We start from the raw sequence: 15461 nt of genomic DNA on the forward strand, positions 1-15461 counted from the left end.
TGGTAAATTAGGAGCTTCCGTTGTTTATGTAAACCAAAGAAATGTTGAATCATAAGAGCAATTATTCTATTTTTCTACCCTATATCGGTCTTTTGCAATTGTTCTTTTCAAGGTGCCCTGATTCTCTATCGTTATGCCGTATGCCTTCTTTTGCTTTTGCCCTTTGTGCCTGAAGAGGTAGTTGTCATGTCAGTTATCGGGTCAATTCCTGGTGTGCTTTTGAATTTTTAAGGTGCCCTGATTATTTTTTTTTTTTTGAAAATAATCCTCAGATCCATGCTATGATCCTCTTATTGGGTGCTATAGACGTAATTCCAGTATTATTACTGAAAAGAAAATCTATAAGGGGAGAGAGAGAGAAGGGCAAATATTTTAAAGTATTCTTAAAATATTCTTATTGTTTAGATGTTTAGATAGTCTTAAATTATTCTTAATTTTTCTGACAATTATTTAAATTGTCCCTTATCGTGAATTTTCCATCACACTCTGTTCACATGTGGCATCATGTGACTGATATATCTATACTATTTTAAAAAGTATGAATAGCTTCAACAATGTTTTTGGAATTTTTTGAGGACAAAATTTATTCCCTTTATATTTAAATTTATCAATAAAAAATGAGGGCAAATAGAGTAGTTGGCTATTGATATTAAATGGGTTGAAAAGAGGTAATTTTAAGATTTTCAATGTATTCAATTCTCTCATTGAATCCAACATTTAAGGTATAAATTTGCATTCATCTTCATTGAATCATATATTTAAGGCTTTTTTGTTTTTTCTCATCATCAATTCTATAATTAAATAAAATTAATAATTTCAATAACATAAAAAAACTTATATTTTTAATATCTACCTAGAAAAAAAATAGTGTTTTCATAAAACCATTTGGGTCAAATGGGCCAATTCATTTTGTTACAATTAAATACTAAAATTTAAAAGTATAAAAATTAAAAAAAAAATGAGAACATTTTTAACATCATACAATAAGTATGATAAACAATGTTTATCATATTTATAAAAACGATAAGTATGACCCGGAGGTCGACCCGCTTTTACCTTTATGTCACAAGTCATCGGTTTGATTATCAAGGTCAAACAAGTCAAACACTATATGTGTGTATAAAAATACATATTTTATCAATAAATAGAATAATTATGTTTTACATATATTATAGTTATATTTTACGTATATTACATATAATATATGTATTATTTAACATTTATTTATGTTTTATAATTCAGATTTTATTTTTTTTATTATAAAAATATTAAAATTACAATTTGGGGCCAAAAAATGGATTTTTCACGAAAATAGCAAGGCAAGGCACCTAAGGCCCTTGGGATGTATAGATATTAAAAAGTTATGGCTTTCAAAAGTTGGAACATAATTAAGTGCACAACCTGCAACCTGGTTACCGGGTCGAATATGATAGTGGTTGAACTGCTTGGTTTAGACGACATTTAATTGAAAAGGGAAGTTTCAAAAAAACCAAACCCATGATCAAGGCCGAGTGATGGTTCAATCGGTCAGATCAACATGTTGAAAACATTGATGATAAATAAGAAATGTTTTTTTATTAATGATGGAAATGGAATTTAAAATTTAAAACCAATTGAAAGTAAAATTGTTTTCCTATTATCTCTTATTAAATCGCATATCTAAGGTATATTTTCTTATTAAATCCTATATTTAAGATATATTTTCTCATTATTAAATTCACAACATTAATTTTAATAATATAAAAATAAATATTTTTAAAATTAATTTGAAAACAAAATCATTTTCTTCCCTCTTGGTGGTGGGTAAGCAATTCAACCATTTGGGGTCAAATGCGTTAATAAATAATGTCATAATTAAATGATAAAAAATAAAATAAATAAATAATATAATACAAAAAATTAAAAAAATTGGGCACACCACTAATATTGCATATTCATTATACCGGAAAATAATAAGTATTAAATGTAAGAAGTAATTTTATAAATGATGAAAATGGAATACTAAAATTAAAATCAACCTAGAAATGAAATTATGTCATAGTCAAATAATAAAAAATTTAAAAACAGAAAATACGAAGAATCACAAGAATAAATTTTGTACATAAGATATAATGTTATATATTTATAAAAAATAAAATATTGGGTACATCTATAATATTATACATTTATTATATTGAACAAAAATAAATATTATATATAAGATATAATTTTATCAATAATGAAAATGCAATACAAAATTTAATGTCAACCTAGAAATCAAACTTTTTTTTTGGGTCATGGGTTAGTCATTTAGGTCAAATGGAATAATTGATGATATGATAGTTAAATAATAAATATTTAAAAAGTACAAGTAGTCAAAAGAATATATAAAATATATATTAATTATGTCAAGCAAAAATTAAGTTTGATAATTAAAAATTATTTATGTAATGTAGATGAAATATATAATTTAAAACGGGTACAAAAGCAAAACTATTTTCTTATCTAAAAGATGGGTCAATGGGCCAACTTTTCAAAGAAATTCATCATGTCATAATTGAATAATAAATATTTAAAAAATATTGAAACAAAAAATAAAAAAGTACAGAGTTTTGTTAGGCATTTCAAAGCATTTCTAATGTTATATAATCACCATATTAAACTAACCATGGATATTATATATATTTCACAGAGTTTTGTTAGACATTTTGGATCAGTTTCACTTTGGCCATTTGTAAACCGACCAAAATTGAATGACCTAACCATGGATATTATATATATTTCACATTTTAAAAGTAATTTTTAATATGAAAAAGTGATAAATTTCCCATATTTCTTAGTCTAAAATGTTTCATTTCATAAATCTAATTTTTAAATTTATTTTTTAATAATTGTTGTGAGTAAGGTGGTTAAGGCTATGTACGGGAGTCTCCTTGAAGGAGAAAGTAAAGCTGAGTGTAGGAGGTAGGCTAAAGGTTAGGGCAAATGAGGTGATAGAATGATTATCTCTTTATGAATTGGACCCATATTTATAAGGAGGGATCCTGAGGTCCCGAAAGGAAGGAGCCAAAAGTGTTTGGTTCCCATTAGGAAAGGGAATCTTGGATTTGGTGCCAGTTGTTAGGTAACACTGCTAGGGTTTTGCCACATGTCTTATGTGCTACTTCCTTTCGTGGCCCTTTTAAAAAGACATGGCATGGGTGACATCACTATTTGACTTGCACACCCTCATTAGGCTCATGGGGTGTCCCGTCATGCGCGTTATTTAATGACGCTCATGTTTTTATTATTTGTTTCTGATCTGTGGGAGTCTACGCTTATCACAATTCTATGATGACTTTAAACTCATCACAAGTCCGTAGTTCATCACAGTTCTGCAATGGATTTAAACTTATCGTATGTCCGCATAGGTCCAAAGTTCATTACAACCTATTTCAGCTATGAGTTTATCACAAATGTGTGATGAATTATAAATTCATCATAGATGAGCAATGACTTATGGACTCATTATAGGCATTCACATAGTATTAGTTTGACACCTCCTCTGTTCTGATGGTCTAAGTAACCACCATGTAGCTACAATTGCATTATAACTTTTAAAATTAAATTAAATTTTTAAGTTTAAATCTTTTGAACCAATTGACCTTTTGTGAAAACCGACCCAAACCGATACAACTTGAGTGGGTCGATTTTCACAAATGGTTAATCATCGGCTTTAGCTAACCAACTCCCCAACCTGAATAGGTCAATTTGGTTGGCCAAATAGCATATGACCAGTCCGAACCAACTTATGAACACTCATAATTTTAGCTAAATTAATAGTCTTATCTCCGATAAATAACAATAGTCTAATCTCCAATAATTATTAAAAATTTATAGCAAAAACACGCAATTATTGAAAATATATTGATAATGAAATTTTACAATAATTACAAAAGTATAATAACTATTAAAAATATATGAACTTAGTCAATAAATAGTATAATCTCAAATAATAGTTTAATCTCTAATAAATATTAATTAATCAATCAGTTATAAGAAAAATACAATAAGTACAATAAATTAAATTTAAAAAATTCAATGATAGTAGTTTAATCTCCAATAATTATTGAAAGCTTTTTGTGAAATAACAGAACAAAATAAATTTATAGATAATCATTGAAAATACATTTATCACAAAAAATAATAAATAATTAATGAAATATAATAAATATTAATTTAGTATATATAATTAGATAAAAAATACAGATTAAGAGTTTAAAATTATTATAAATAAATATTAATGTTTTTGAAAGTTATTTTCTCGAATTATTACTTGATATAAGTGAAATTAGTTATTTACAATATTATGCAAAAATATTAAATTATTATTATTTTCAATATTATGTTATAAATTACTTTTCTACTTTTTAGAATTTTTTTAAATTTATTACATAATTTCTTCATTTTAACCATTTAAAATCTAGTTATGTTAAATATTTTGTTATTTAAATTATTTAGTTATTTAAATGCTTAAATAATATGTAAAATATTCAGATTTTAAAATTTTAATTATTTATTGAATTTAATTATCCATAAAATCATAATTTATACTAATATTACATAATTTCATACTAATTTTCTAATATATTAAATTATTATTAATTTCAATATTATGTTATAATTATTTTTCTACTTTGAAGAAATTTTTTAAATTTATTACATAATTCTATTATTTTAGCTATTTAAAATCCAGTTATGATAAATATTTAAATAATCTATAAAATATTTAAATTTTTTATTTGAATTTAATTTATTTAAAGCTATTACATATTATTAAATATTTGAAAAACATTTAAATTGATAATCTGGAAAAACATAATTTAAATTGTTAGTTCGTCATATATTTTGTGAAAATATAAAATTATTTTGTATGTTTTTAATAAATATGTTAAAGTTATTGTAAAATTTTATTAGAAAATTTAAATAATTCTTAAATTTTTTAATCCAAACTTTCTTTTTTATATAGATATAGATAAAAAGTAGGGGAGAGGATAATTAAGAATTAGAGATAATTTAGGAGAGAAGTTCTCTACTAAATTAGAGATAATTTTGGATATTGATGAAGGGTGATTTGGCCTGACCTATTAAAGAGGGGACACGTGGGCACAACCTGACCAAGAGATGACAACTCGGATTATCATAACCAGTCCGCAATAGATCGAGTTCGGGTGCCCAACCACCCTGGGCTAAAGTGACCTCGGGACAAGGCCACCTTGAGACGAGATCGCCTCGGTACCAGATCGCAACAAGAACACCTCGATGCCAAGGCACTTCGGCACAACCCAGTTCGGGACTTAAAAACATCAGCTCGAGGATACTGACATGCCACTACGTGGTGATCCCGAAAACCCGTCCAACGGATCCCGGGCCTCACGGGATCACACCGCGTAACAGCTAGCATTATCTCCCTGCCCGATTAGGGCAGAATTGTTGAACCCTATCGGTTGGCAGCATTATCTTCCAACTTACGCAGAAACGGATCCTATCATGACGATGATCTCGGAACCGATCCGCAAAACCCGTGAGGACTCAATTATATAAAGGCTCCACCCCTAGTGGTTCAAGGTACGCGTGATTTCTATGCTCTCTAGCTCTCTGCATTCTTAAGCTATTTAAGCTCGCAACAAGTATACTAACTTAAGCATCGGAGCGACCTCGCCAGGCTAGCAACCCCAGGTTCTCTGATCCTACTTTTGTAGACCAACTTAATCCGTTGTCTGTTTGGAAGCCAGATCACCTGCAGTAGGGAGCAGCTAGATTGCGTAGCATCATTTGACGTCGTCTGTCGGAAATGCTACAAAAGGCCTTTCTCCACCATCAATAACAGAATCAAATCCATGGCTTCCTCCAGCAACACCGGACAAAACAACGAAGTGAACATCTCTGGGAGGCAGCCTCAATTCTCGTTTGTCTGCATCGGTCAATTCACCATACCGCTTACTGGCTGGGGTCCCAACGCTGACCATGCCTTAAGCGACTGCACAAGTGAACGCGCCACTCCCTCTTGTAGTCGGCGCAACGTTTGCTAAACCATCTGTAGTTCCTCCTGGAGTCGGGCAATCCCAACTTGACAACCTAGTACACTGCATTCGGGCCATTCAATTCCAAATGCAACAGGTCTAGCAGTTCCAGCATTATCAGCAACAAGTCCTCCATCACTTTTACCACCAACAATACCAGTAATAGTTCTCTCCGCTACAGTAGAATTCGCAACCAGTTCCACCTCAGCACCCGGCGGCGCAACAGAATCAACCCCGCCGTCGTTAGCATAATCACTCTCCCCGCCAAGGTGAGACCTCCCAAGTCCCACTTCCTCTTAGGAGTCAGGTCTCGTCCGGCAACAGGAGGGACAAACAAGTCACCACTCAAAGCAAGGCCCATCCGTTCATGGTAGCCAAGCTCAACACCTAGAGCCACTCCGCGCCAGAATGGTACCAGATCATACGGAAGTCAGCAGCACTAATGCGGAGCTGGTCAGGAAGCAGCAACAAAAACATCACAAGGCATGACGAACTACAGCTCGTAGCTAGCTTGTCGTTCCCAACCAACCAGAGCAATTGAAAGGTAAAGAGGAGGCGAGCTCAGCGGCCACAAAGACTGCTCCATTCCTGTCCGGGTCGTCTCCTCTATCCTTTGAGCTCCTGGCGTCCTCTATGCCAAAAGATTTTAAAATTCCTCCTCTGGACAAGTACGATGGATCCTTCGATCCAAATGATCATGTAGACTCCTTCCATCCCAGATGCACCTAGCTGGGGCTGACGAGTCCTGCATGTGTGTAGCCTTCTCCACAACATTAAAGGAGTAGCTCGCACGTGGTATAGGAACCTCATGCCAGAGACAATCAGAAGTTGGGCACAGTTCATAAAATTGTTCACCTCGCACTTCACCACTAGCAAGAAGTGTCTGAGGTCCCAAGAAAGCCTCCTAAACATAATTCAGAGAGAAGAGGAGTCAATTAGAAGCTACATCAAACGCTTCAATGACACCTGTTTGCAGATCCCCAATCTAGATCCATCAGTGAGGCTCACGACGGTGAAGAAAGGTATAACACACAGAGAATTTAAGTGGCATGTGGTGGCCAATAAGCCGAAGGACATCACGGAATTCCTCAAGCTCGCCGATCAGTTCATCAGGATTGAGGAAGAGATAAACCAAAAGACTGAGAATCCAGTAGAATAAAGGAAAAGAGAAGGTGATGACACATGTAATGGTGGCACCAAGCGAAGAAAGAGCAAGTCCCCAACTAGGGGAGGAAACAAGCCCGGGAGTCGATCTCCTTCACAATCTCACATGTCGGGTCGGTGTTCCCGAATTCCGCCAGTTGAACAGACAAGCTACACGCCTCTCAACATGAAGCGAGGAGAAATCCTTATGGCAATCAAGGACTCCTATGTCAAGTGGCCACCTCGGTTGAGGGGGGACCCCGCTACCAGAACGGAAACGTGTATTGTCACTTTCACAAAGATCACGGACATAGTACAAAAAATTGTAGAAACCTCCACGACGAGATCAAAGAACTCATCCGTCACAGATATCTGAAAAGTTTTATACAAAAAGAAAATAAAAACCAAGCAGATCAGTAGGAGGAGCAAAGAAGAAATGCTCTGGAGTCCAGTAGCAGGCAGAATGAGCAGCCACAGAGGTAATTACCAAAAGAAAGGCCGATCCACGTAGTAATCAACATGATTACTGGCGGATCCATCATTGTGGGCTGCACCTCAGCGGCGAGTAAAGCTTCATTTCGCGAACTAGAGCATGAAGAGCAGAATCCATCGAAGTGACCCAGGCTCGAAGATCCCATTTACTTCACAGAAGATGATGCATGTGGGATCCTGTACCCCCATGACAATGCCCTGGTGATAACGATGAGACTGGATGACTTCGAAGTGAAGTGCGTCCTAGTGGATTCGGGCAGTTCGGCCGGCATTCTACTCAAGGACACCTTCGAGAAGCTCTAGCTCCAAGAAAGTGATCTTAAGCCGACAAATAATCCCTTGGTAGGTTTCAGCGGCGAAGAGGTCAGGCCTCTAGGTCGAGTCTCAGTACCCGTAGAGGTCGGCACATGGCCCAACATTGTAAGATTCGAGCATACATTCCCAGTGGTCGCAACTCCCTCCCCATACAACACCATAGTAAGTTGGCTCATTACCCACACACTACGCGTGGTAGTGTCCACCTACTATTTGGCCATGAAGTCCCCGACGGACTATGGAGTAGGGGTTGCCACCCTCAAGGAGAAAGCCAAGCTAGAGGTTGACATCGAGCTCGAGCAACCTATGGAGTACACCGAAGAGCGATCTACACCAATGGAAGAGACTATCCATATCCCGGTCTCAGCAATGATCCAGCAAAGGCTCTCCAGATCGGTGCTTCGATTGAGGAACCGCTCCACTCTCAGTTGGTAAGTTTTTTAATTAAAAATTTAGATGTGTTTGCCAGGTCCGCATCCTAAGTCACAAGTTAAATACCGATCCCTTAGTCAGGCCCATTTGAGAGAAAAAACGCAACCTCGCCCCAGAGCACTGGAGGATAGTCGATGAGGAGGTCGGGAAGCTCCTTGCAGCCAATTTCATTAGGGAGGTCCATTACCCGAGCTGGGTAGCTAACCCGGTCCTAGTAAAAAGGCCAACGGTAAATGGCGCATGTGCATCAATTATACCAACCTGAATCGAGCTTGCTCAAAGGATTGTTTCCCATTGCCCAAGTTCGACCATCTAGTGGACGCAACCTCAGGGCATGAGTTGCTAAGCTTTCTGGATGCATACTTGGGATACAACCAAATCAGGATGGACCCAGCCGATGAGGAAAAAATAGCCTTCATAACCGAGCTTGGACTATACTGCTACAAGATTATGCCCTTCAGACTAAAAAATGTTGGGGCGACCTTCCAAAGACTTGTAAATAGAATTTGAGCCGTTGATCGACAACAAGGTTGTATGTTATGTAGATAATATGGTCATAAAGACCCAATTTTCAAAATTTTTACTGAATGATTTGCAAAGTGTCTTTGAAATTTTGTGTAAGTATAACATGAATTTAAATCCTAACAAGTGCGTCTTCGGTGTCACCTCAGGTAAATTCCTGGGCTACATAGTCAACCGACGTGGCATCGAAGCTAACCCCGAGAAAATAAAGGTCATCCTAGATATGAGGCCACCTCGCAAATTGAAGGAGGTTCAAAGGCTGAACGGTTGTATAGCCGCTCTGAGCCGCTTCATGTCTAAATCGATGGATCATTATCTGCCTTTCTTTAAGGCCATAAATAAAAACAAGGACTTCGAATGGACCACAGAATGTCAGCTCGCCTTCGACAAGCTAAAAAAATACCTAATTAGCATCTCGGTTCTGACCCGGCCCGAGGAGGGAGATGTTTTAAAGTTGTACCACTCCGCAAGTGATGAGGTAGTAAGCTCAATACTGATAAAGAAAGTAGATCGGGTCCAATGACCTATCTACTATGTCAGAAAGGTTTTGCTGAAATAATGGTAGGATCCATCTAATGGACGCCTAAAAGGTGCAAAATGGGGGAAGAATTTCAAAAAAATTTTCCTACCTTCTTCCAACTGCGAATCATATTCCCTAAATTTACAATACATTATTCAAGGATCCTACTTGAACCATAAACAAACTAGATCTGAACCAAAAGGAAACAAGAAGCATTATACCTGAACCGGAGAAATAATATCTCCCAAAGTTGGTGTTCACGCCCAAAGAAATGACCAAGATCGGCTCCTGCTGAAGATGACACAGCTGTGGATGGAACAGAACCAGTAGGGTGCGTCCTACACACTGAATTCTTCACAAGAACCCTCTGGAAACCTTGAACACCGAATCCTAGTGTCTTTCTTGCAAGACTATTGTCAAGAACTGCTTTCTTGACTATTTGTTGCTGCAAAGATCCAATCTTCCAACAGGTAGTGGCGACGGCTAAAGGAGAAGTCCAGGGATGAAGAGGGCAGAATTGTCTCTTCTCTCTGGAGTCTGTGAGAGATCAAATCTCAGATTGCAGGATGTGTGTCTTGCTTACTCCAACCCCCTAGTTCGAAATCTGATATTTCTGCTAGGGTTTTCTCCTCTTTCTTCTTGATTAAGAAACCTCCCAATATTTTGGGAGTTATCCCAATCCAAATCAGTATTTGGATAGAGGTTAATCTTAATCCTATCTACAGATTAAGTTAGTTAACTCCTGATCTTATTAGGAGGTTACCAGATTCAAATCTAATTTGAATTTGGTCTCTTAGAGTGGATAAGGTCAAAGACCCAATCCTTTTACTAACACTAATCTCAGATTCGCCCTATGAACTGGTGATCATATTAGCCCAGTTTGAAATGGGCTTTTGGACCATTAAGTGTTCAGTGTTTAACTAGTTTCCAACCTGTTGCCCAGTTGGGCTTCTTTGTATTGCGTGGGACCCAAGCATTGATCTACACACCAGCCACATGGGTTCGGCCCAGCCTTTATTACAAGGCCCAGCCGAATTCACTGAAAGATTCAGTGACCCCCTTGAGCCCATCACATGAACCCTATGGGCCCAACACTTACATTAAGTGGTCTCTCGGCCAAGCCATCTTATAAAAACCCAGGGACTGTGGGCAGGTGCAAGATTAGCCCATCAGGTATTATCCTAAATGGTCTTACACTTAACCTCTCAACCCTTAATGATCAAGCACTGCCCGACAAGAGAACACCACTCTCTCGGCTGCAAGGAACAGTGCCGCACTCTCTACTCACATGGATCCCGGGAATTAAAGCCTTTTGCAAATCTTTTGAAACCGTACATATACATATATATATATATATATATATATATATCTTATTTTGCAAAACAAACTTCCAACGATTGAAATCAACTGCCGGCAGTTTGGTTTCCATCAGAGAGAGTGTATTACCGATCATTACCATTGTCCGAAAAAGGGGCTGATCCTGTCACTATGACCACTCACTCAAATGAATTCTCAGACTGCCCCAACATGTCCAGGTTTTGACCCCCACTAAGGATCTCACTGATTGATACATCAAAGACAGCCCGATCCGACACCTAGTGATGTGTCATAATCGAGTCTAGGGGTCAGGTGTAACTTTCTAGTCTTGCCCATCTGTCTCCAAGGTCTAGGGCAATATTGGAAATCTGGTCCGGTTCAAGGGTTCAAGCAATCCCATACTGCATGTGCCTTGGGTCTTACCCTGATGGCCGAAACAAGCCATTCCAACACTTGGTGGCACACCAGTATCAGCCTTGGCAAGATAAATCTCCCCAGACTTATCCAATGGCTGTGAACATTTAAAAACTAACACAAGTTTCTATAAGTGTCCAGTCTTAGGGTCTTACACAGAATTATACCAAACAACATGAATCAAACATGCACTTTAATTTATTTCCACTAAATAACAAAAGTACATCAAATCCGATTGAAGCTAAGGGCATACAAGACTGTCTAACAGCTCCCACTTGCACTTAGGTCCAATCTGGTACAAGCCGGAGTCCCATACTTTCCACGTGTTTCTCAAACACCTTCTGTGTTAGTGGCTTAGTCAATGGGTCTGCCACATTATCCGTTGATGCTACCTTCTGAATTAAGACGTCCCCTCTACCAACGATCTCCCGCAGTACATGGTACTTCCTCTCGATGTGCTTTGACTTCAAGTGGGCCTGAGGCTCTTTAGCCTGGGCGATCGCTCCATTGTTGTCACACAACAACGGGATGGGTGATGTGCTGGACGGAATCACTCCCAATTCGTGTATGAATTTCTTCATCCACACGGCTTCCTTGGCAGCTTCACTTGTGGCAATGTACTCGGCCTCGGTTGTGGAGTCTGCAGTGGACCCCTGTTTGCTGCTTTTCCAACAAACAGCACACGATCCTATCGTGAAAACATACCCAGATGTTGACTTTCTATCATCTGGATCCGACTAGAAATTGGCATCGGTATACCCCAGAACTTGTAGTGAACTACCATCGAATACCAGACAAAACTCTTTTGTCCTTCGAAGGTATTTAAGTATGTTCTAAACAGTAGTCCAATGCTCCTGCCCTGGGTTAGCCTGGAATCTGCTTACCACACTCACCGCCTGAGCTATGTCCAGGCGAGTGCACAGCATGGCATACATGATGCTCCCTACGGCTGAGGCATAGGGAACGTCTCTCATGCCCTCAATCTCCTCAGAAGTCTTGAGAGACATCTTCTTGGAGAAAGTTACTCCATGTCTGAAAGGAACATTTCCTTTCTTGGAGTTTTCCATGTTGTACCTTTTGACAATTTTGTCAATGTAAGCAGCCTGGGATAATCCAATTATCCGCTTTGATCTATCTCTATAGAGTCGAAGACCCAGTATGTATGAAGCTTCTCTAAGATCTTTCATGGAGAACTGCTGTGACAGCCATACCTTGACCGAAGTCAACACTCCTACATCATTCCCAATGAGTAGGATATTGTCCATGTACAATACTAAAAAAGTAATCTTATCCCCACTAGACTTCCTGTAAACATAGGGCTCATACGGATTCTGCTCAAAATCAAACGTTTTGACAGCAGAATCAAAACGGATGTTCCAACTCCTAAAAGTTTGCTTAAGTCCATATATGGATCTGTTGAGTTTACATACCATGTGTTCCTGACCAACAACAATAAAGCCTTGCGGCTGCTGCATGTAGATAACTTCACTAAGATCTTCATTCAGGAACGCGGTTTTGACATCCATTTGCCAAATCTCGTAGTTATGGTATGCTGCTACAGCTAGCAGGATCCTAATGGATTTAAGCATGGCCACGGGCGAAAAGGTTTCCTCATAATCGATAACTTCTTTCTGAGTATACCCTTTCACCACCAAGCGAGCTTTATAGGTCTCAATCCTGCCATCGGGGCCCTTCTTCCTCTTGTAGATCCATTTGCAACCAATTGTTTTTACCCAGAGGGCGGATCCACTAGAGTCCAGACTCCATTGGTCTCCATTGAGTCCATCTCAGCTCTCATGGCCTCCACCCACTTCTGGGAATCTATGTCTAACATAGCTTCCGCGTAAGTCACGGGATCCTCTTCACTAGTCAAAGCTTCCACCAGGTAGATATCCTGGTCATAACCATATCGGACTGGTGGTCTGGATACCCGGGTGGACCTTCTAGGTTGGTCACTACCTGGAACTTGTGGGACATCTCCCACTGCTCGTGAGCTCTCCTCATCAAGAACTATTTCCTGACGGTGAGTGTCGATGATGTATTCAGATTCTAAGAATTTGGCGTTTCGACTGCAGAACACTTTCTACTCAATTGGGTCATAGAATAGATAACCCACTGAATCCTTTGGGTAGCCTATAAATAGGCAACGGCTGGTTTTGGATTCCAACTTGTCTGCACTTGTTCTTCTAACGTGTGCAGGACAACCCCAAATCTTCAAGTGTCTTACACTTGGCTTCCTTCCGGTCCATAGTTCATATGGAGTTTTCGGAACTGATTTGGTTGGAACCCGATTCAGCACGTTGATAGCAGTCTCTAATGCATATCCCCAAAAGGATGTGGGTAATTCTGAGCGTACGAGAAGTGACCGGACCATGTTCAACAAGGTCCTATTCCTCCTCTCTGAAACTTCGTTGAGTTGTGGTGTAGCAGGAGGAGCTAGTTGTGACACTATCCCATTGTCCTTTAAGTAGTCCCTGAATTTGTCAGAGAGATACTCACCACCTCGATCCTATCGAAGGGCCTTAACTTCTCTCCCTAACTGTTTCTCGACTTCCTATCTGAACTCTTTGAACTTTTCAAAGGATTCAGATTTGTGTCTCATTAGGTACACGTAACCACATCGTGAAAAATCATCTGTAAAGGTGATGAAGTACACATGTTGATTCCGTGTCCTAACACTCAGGGGACCACATACATCAATATGTATTAGGTCAAGTGTGCCTCCAGATCTTTCAGGCTTATCGTCAAATGGCCGCTTAGTCATCTTACCTTGAAGGCAAGGCTCACAAGTGGGAAGATTTTCTACAGTCAGAAAATCCAAAGGACCATCATTTACCAGTCTTGTGATTCGATCAATACCGATATGGCCAAGTCGGTAATGCCAGAGGCACGTGGGATTAACTGTATCACGATTCCTTTTCTTGGGATTTTCAACCGACGTAGTTTCGGTTAGGTTAGTTTCTAGAGAAGGATGTAGAACATAGAGACCATTCTCCAGTTCCCCGCATGCGATGAATTTGTTATTCCGTTTAACAGTAATCATATTACTAAAATAAACAGTATATCCATCAGCACACAGTTTAAAAACAGAAATTAAATTTCTTCTCAAGTTCTGTACATAAAGACAATCTTTAAGTACAAGGACTCCTTCTCTAAAAACTAATTCTATGGTTCCTATCGCCGCAGTTGCAACACTTGCAGTCGTTCCCAAGAATAGTGTCACCTCGCCATCACTCAATCTTCTGCTAACTTTGAACCCCTACAGTGAGTTACACGCATGAGTTGAAGCCCCAGAGTCAACACACCAGGACACAGAAGTAACTAACATATTAGTTTCTATGACACAAGTTTCGATGTTACCTTTCTTAGATTCCAGGTAGGGAGGACAGTTCCTCTTCCAGTGGTCGGTCTATTTGCAGAAGTGACAGACATCCGATGCCTTGTTCTTCTTCTGCTTCTTGGGTTTGGCAGCTTTCCTCTGAGGCTTCTTTGCCTTTCTCTTTTTCTTGCCCGATCTGTTAGCTTCAGCAAGCATAACCACAGGCTCATCCTTCTTTAAAAGATCCTCGGCCCTCTACAACATATTGCTGAGTTCCTGGACGCTGACATTCAGCTTATTCATGTTGTAGTTCATAGTGAACGCATTGAAGGAAGAGGGCAAAGAATTCAGGATGGCATCCACTTGCGTGCCAAGATCTAGCCCGGATCCAAGAGCTTCAAGTTCATTAATGTATCCCATCATCTGAAGACAATGGTCATGAACCACTTGGACATCTGCGCGGTCATGAACAATTTCAAGACCTTTTGTCGAGTAGAATGGTTCTGCTCTTCATACATTGTTCTTAGACTGTCCAATATGTCATTGGCTAGTTCGATCTAATCGAACTGACTCTGTATTGAGTTGTCTAATGAGGCAATGACAAAGCAGCGGGCTAGGGAGTTCTTATCCTCCCAATCTTGGTAGTCCCTCCTACGGGCCTCAGAAGCCCTATCACCTGGAAGTTCCGGGGCAAGATTTTTCACCACCTTATCTAACTTTTCAGAAGTTAGGACCAGCATAAGATTTCTGTACCAATCGGCATAGTTTGGGCCTTTAAGCTTGTTATCATCTAGAAGCTTTGCAAATTGACAGTTTGCCATTTTCTGATAAAACAGCAAAAAATTTAGTCCACAACCTTAGTTTGATTCATGTTACCTACATAGATATGGCTTTTAATCTATGTTTCATTCCCATTTATTCATCTCTGAGATTTTCCCTCCCTTCT

Source organism: Nelumbo lutea, chromosome 1 (genome assembly GCF_056320005.1).
Source record: "Nelumbo lutea isolate HS-2025 chromosome 1, American lotus-T2T, whole genome shotgun sequence".
Taxonomy (NCBI): domain Eukaryota; kingdom Viridiplantae; phylum Streptophyta; class Magnoliopsida; order Proteales; family Nelumbonaceae; genus Nelumbo; species Nelumbo lutea.